The sequence below is a fragment of the Hetaerina americana genome, unplaced genomic scaffold (assembly GCF_022747635.1).
Source record: "Hetaerina americana unplaced genomic scaffold, ioHetAmer1.1.p SCAF_11, whole genome shotgun sequence".
Classification (NCBI taxonomy): Eukaryota; Metazoa; Arthropoda; class Insecta; order Odonata; family Calopterygidae; genus Hetaerina; species Hetaerina americana.
Genome location: NW_027286181.1, coordinates 3,230,919 through 3,237,402, shown reverse-complemented (window position 1 = coordinate 3,237,402; position 6,484 = coordinate 3,230,919).

Below are 6,484 nucleotides of genomic sequence, written 5' to 3'. Positions count from 1 at the left end.
AACTGATTAAACTCTCAATAAGATAAAAATAAAGAACCCTGGGTTTTTAAGTGATTGCCGAAATTGTGTAGCTGAATCCTGCAGTCTCATCAGAGCAGTGTTGTGTATATTGGAGTATTTTTATGGTCTTTCCCAAAATTGACGATAAATCCAGGATAAAATTTATTGCAGATCTAAGTGGAAATTTCTACAGTTCTTCAGAATAGTACCCTTTTGCATCGACACACCAATGCCAGTGCCTCTGCCAGTCATTGTATACTTACTGGAAGGTGCAATGGGAGCCTAATGTTCCAAAATGGTTGCATTTCAAGCTCCTTTTTATTCTTGTGAACATAAAGAAGTTTTCCAGTGTCCCATCGAGGCTGTAAGGCTGCTGGGGAAGCGTTACCACCTTGTGTTTGCCATTTAGTAGGTCACAAGGAATGCAGTGCAGGACGGCACATTGTTGTGATGTAGCCTCCAGTTGGCAAATATCTCATAATGAATAACTGATCATAGCACTTGTCCAATTATTAAATTTTACTTATTTTACGACCGGGTTTTGATGATCAGGTGTAATATATCAAAACCCAGTCATAAAATAAAAAAAAATTATCAAGTAGAAAAGTGCTGCGATCAGTTATTCATTATGTTCGAATTCCACCACATCATGCCTGAAGGTACTCAATTTGGCAAATATCTCCTTCCTTACAGGTTGAAATAATTTCTACAGCCTTTCGTGGGCTACCATTTAAAACTTAAAATTTTGTCCTTATTTTAAATTTTGTTAATTCAGTAAGTTTTAAATATAATAGTTTCAGGTTTAACTTTGTGGAATTCCTTCCATGATGAGATTAGAGAAAGAAACTTTGCACTTCCATGTAAAGATTTAATATTTCAACAGATGATGATATGCACAGCATCAAACCCATGGCCATAAAAAATATTAAATCTTCATGTGGAAGTGCAAAGTTTCTTTCTTTACCCTTGTTAAGGTTTTGTTATTTCTGGCAAAACTTTCTTAATAATTATAACTCTACACGTCTTCTACCAATAGGAGCTGAATATTATTAAAATCATGGCATATAAATCACAATTGTGTCATTAAAACAGTTTGTTCTGACGAAAATATATCCTTATTTTCAACTTTATGAATTCGTTCAGATTTTGGAAATTTTCATAAAATGTTCTTGTTGCTGAACTTTGCACTCCTCCTTTCTCACATCTCTTTCCTTTATAAGTTTTAGTTCATCTATTGGTAACCTGAAACCTTTCCATTTTTATTCCTTTTATCAAGATTAATTAAAATGGGTTTCTCCGACAGCAATTTTGGAATATGAACAACATTCTAACCTTCCCATGCCTTTTTTACCAATCCCTTTCATTTAAAGGTAGGTGTAATAGTGAAATTCCCTCTTTCTACCCTGATCTTCCCATCACTGGCTTCTGTATCCGAATCTTCGTTTATCATTTCCACAGAATGCAATGTTATCATTTCTTTGATTTTCCACGAGCATTGACAGTGTGAAGTGGGGGGTAGCAGCCTTTCCACAGGGTTTTTACTTGTGGGCAGACGCGGGAATCAGATCCCAAGTCCTTTTAGAAGCATGCGCTCCGAGAACTCCGCCATGAATGGGGGTGAGTATCAATAACGTTCGTTTATCATTATTAGTATTGTTGACATGATTATCTTAAATTAGGGTCATTTCATTTATCATCCGCTTCTTGGAAATATACCAGACTTACATATTGCAATGATTTATCTTGAAAACTTTCTGCGTACTTGCATTTTGTCACTTGTTGTCATTTCAATTAAAAGACTACTATTTATCCACGTGATTTTATGTAAAAATCCATAATTACATTTGAATATTGTTTCAGTCTTTGTCCATTCAAAACCTACCTTAAATGGTAGAATACCCTTGATGAAAACGTATTGAGATAAACAATAAGTAGGAGGCGGATGTTTGAATTAGAATAGATTTAGCAACGAAGGTGAGGTGTGTTGTGCAATGATGTCTTGGTGGTGCGAATAACCATGCAGTCGGTTGAGTTTAAGGAAAAATGAATTCATTTAATGAAAAAAGTTGAGTTCACGCTCGTTTCATGGATACCTTGATCCTAGTTGAATGGTGTACCTATTCTTGACTCCCAATTCCTCTTAAAGGCTCTTTTCTTCACTCAAACTGTGTTGTAAAGGTTTTCCTCAAGTATTCATTCCATTTGATTATCTCCCTTCAATGTTCTAAAATAAATATGAGTAAATAAAAATTCTTCATTATTAAATATGAGTAAATGAAGCCTTCTTCTTTATTACAGTATTACATTCACTTTTTCATTATTTAATATCCATAATTATTTGCAAGCAATGTATTAGCTCACATTTTGCAACATCACAGGCCAAGACTCCATTTTCTACATTTTGCCATATTACATCTACGAGTGAATGTTGAAATGAGGGCTGATTATTGTCTTATATTTTCATCTTTTTGTTAATGTCCATGATCTGTTTCTACGCCTCGTCTTGTTATGCTTTTTGCAGATCTCAGGGCACTACCGGAGCAGATGAGATGGCCTTGATTCAATGGAATGTTGAATGTATCTGCGATGCATGCTGAATGCAGATTCAGGAACACATATCGGTGCTCTGTTGAACTCACACTGCCCAGAATCTGGAAGACATTACCGTCATCGCAGGCAAGCCTTGTGATGCTTCTGGAAGAGGAAGGAATGAAACTTGGCTTCGTGGACTCTTACAAGACCACGCTATCCAGACATTAGACTTGACTCTTCTGTAAAATGCTTTTGGACTGAACTACTGCCGAGTGGCCGGTCAGCTGTGAGAACTTAAAAGTATCCTAAATGCGTCTTATGTTCAACAACAGGAAACGTACTGCAATTCATGTTATTGGTGGTCAAGAGTTGATTTCTGGTCGCTCAACTTGAAAGAATGACACAATCCATTTCTCCTCAAATTTTAATTTGTAAATGGGGATTCGTCCCTTTTTTTGTCCAATAAAATTTTTAACTAAGACTGTGCACAAATATTATTTATCAGATTTGCCACAATTGCTCGTGAACATCAATCCACTGTCTGAAATATCAGCATCATCGGAAACTAGAAACCACATACAAGATATTCTAACCAAAAGGTAAGTTCCAAAAAATCCAAAGGAAAAAAAAGGAATCCATAATCATAGTTGGATTAGCACCTGAGCTAAAATTATTTAATAAAAACTAAATTAGTTAGTGAATGCTTGAAAATGTCGGAATTGTCAGTCAAAAGATACTTAAGTCGCAAATTTAGTTACACTATTTAGAATCATGAATAATTGATATTTAACTCCGAAAACTATTACAAAAAGATTTTAGTAGTAACCATGAAAGTACTAAATACTTCTAACTTTTTCTTCAATTATTTCTCAAAATTATCCGAGAATATTTATTCCACTTGAGGTTCAAAAAATTAAACTAAGTTTAAAAATAAGCGCGAATTATGTAAAGAAAAAGCCAAATGTCATTCCTGACATGAATGAAAATATGAAATTGTCGACTTCCTTAAAATATTCCCAAGTCTTAGACAGAGATCAATGATATCTCTTCCGAAATTTTAAAAATCCGTCATTCCTCTTGAACGTACTTCTATTTTGGACGTAAAAATAATGCTATTTGAGGTGAGAGAGTTCAGTATACGATATGTGAGGTTGTGGCATCATATAAAGTTTGATGGCCAAAGCCATCTGGATACTTTTGGGAGCAAATTCAAAACCGCCAAGCCATGAAAACTAAATGTTTATTTTAATAATATTTTTCTTAAATGGAAAATGTTTTATAGTTTCAGAAGATACAGAATGGTTACAACCCCTTGTTCAACACCCAATCAATATTATGTAGTTCAGAAGAATAATTACAGATTTGGCGATAGATATGAAGGGAAATGCAAAAATGCTCGAGAGTCGGAGAAGAACGAGACTTAAACAGTGGCTATAAACCGGGATTTTCGAAGATTCCTAACCTACGCGCATAACATGCTAGGAGTTATCTTCGTAGATAGTTCTTCTTGCGCAAAAGCATACGAAATACCTTACGAAATAACAACAAGCAACAATTATCTGAAATGATACAATATTATACTTTCTGGCGGTGCAGTATGGTAGCCATCGCTACCATATTCCACAATTTCCTTGCAATAAAGTATAGTTTTAACAATATTTGACCATATAATACATCATAATCTGTCATTCATTTATAAAGAATGAAAATAATTATGTATTTTAGAAGAATAATTACTGATTAGGCGATACATGTTGAGGGGAAATGCTCGAGAGCGGCTTAAAATCGGGATTTTCGAAGATTCCTAACCGGCGCGCATAACATGCTAGGAGGTATCTTCGTAGATAGTTCCACTTGACTCCTACTCCTGGTACCGAGGGAAATTTCCTCATACCACTCCATCAGTCGCAAGCAGACAATCCTCGGTGGCTATTGGTCAGTTGGTCAAGTAGGCGGATCCTCGAGGCTCCTCATAGAAACTGCCCAATCATAATTTTTTCCTAGTTCCTGGGGTGGTAACTGGGAAGTACCATCGGATTGGCTGATGCCCTTTTCCTTCTGCCTTCAACTCCTCCCCCCCGGTTTCTTTGGCCAATGGGGCTTCCCCCGGGGCGTGAATTTTCCGCGGTACCAGGAGCTGGAGTCAAGTGGGGACATTCTACGATGGTACCTCCTAGCATGTTATGCGGGCCTAGTAGGAATCTCCTGATATCCGAATTTTAAGGGCCCTGCAACTCACAGTAAAACCTATTTGCGTATTCCTTAATAATTTTCCTCGAATTAGAGTTTATTATTCTCTAAACAATAGTATTTGGCATTAATTTAGACATCAATGTCAAATATGAGCAATATTTCATGAAACACAATATGCAAACTATAATTAGCTTAGTTAGCTTTGGTTCACGTCTAAAATTATGTACGTAGTTCCTTCGCATAAGAACGAAAAATGTCATGAAAGTAACAAATTTGGACGTTAGCATTTATATTAACGATGGTTATTTAAAATGAGTAGTAACTAGTTACTTAACCGTGAGTATTCATTCTTCTACTCCTCGAAATGACTGATTTTGATGCTAGGTCACACAAAAACGCACGTTTAAAAGTTGCCAAGTGATAAAGAAATATTAGTTCAAACATTGCATTTAACTAATATATTATACGTAAATGTTTCCATACTTTTTCCTAAATATATTCCTCATGTCTAAAAATATTCTTGCGCAAAAGCGTACACAACCTTACGAAATAATATGGGTCATCAAAATGTAAAATTATGAATTTTACGTCCACTTTAATGTGAACATAACATGTTTATATGAGCAATAATATTTTGCAAAGGTATTGTACTTTCTGACGGAATAGTATGGTAGCAATCGCTTATTCCACAATTTCCTTGCAATTAAGTAGAGTTTAAACAATATTTGACCGTATAATACATCATAATCTGTCATTCATTTATAAAGAATGAAAATAATTATGTATTTTAGAAGAATAATTACTGATTAGGCGTTACATATTGAGGGGAAATGCTCGAGAGCGGCTTAAAATCGGGATTTTAGAAGATTCCTAACCGGCGCGCATAACATGCTAGGAGGTATCTTCGTAGATAGTTCCACTTGACTCCTACTCCTGGTACCGAGGGAAATTTCCTCATACCACTCCATCAGTCGCAAGCAGACAATCCTCGGTGGCTATTGGTCAGTTGGTCAAGTAGGCGTATCCTCGAGGCTCCTCATAGAAACTGCCCAATCATAATTTTTTCCCAGTTCCTGGGGTGGTACCTGGGAAGTACCATCGGATTGGCTGACGCCCTTTTCCTTCCGCCTTCAACTCCTCCTCCCCGGTTTCTTTGGCCAATGGGGCTCCCCCCGGGGCGTGAATTTTCCGCGGTACCAGGAGCTGGAGTCAAGTGGGGACATACTACGAGGGTACCTCCTAGAATGTTATGCGCGCCTGGTAGGAATCTCCGGATATCCAGATTTTCGGGCTCGTTGCTTCGGGGTCCGCCGGGTTTTTTGTGCCGCGGAATTTGAAACTCGCTAATGTCGCCTGTTTTGCCACCTTTTCTGGAACGTTCTAAGCGCATTACGCCTAACCAACTCCGATATTTTTTCAAATAATTGGTTCATTTTATTGATATGCCTCTCGCTTTTTAAATTAACATGATTTAAGAATTTCGGATCGTTTAGCATTAAATTTATACCTTAGCAAGGGTTTCATATGTACGTTGTGATCAAATTCCACTGGCTCATCAGAGAGCGCTATGAGGCAGAAAATTATAGTGGCGTTCATTGTACTTTTTCAAAACATAGGTTATTCTTCCGATTAATGACAATAATCTTAAGGCAATATTCCAAAGAACAGTAACTTTATAATGATATAACAAATGTTCAGGGAGTCACGTAGCGGCTCCATGACTTAATTGGCTAAAGCACATGGCCGGGCTAGAAGTGAT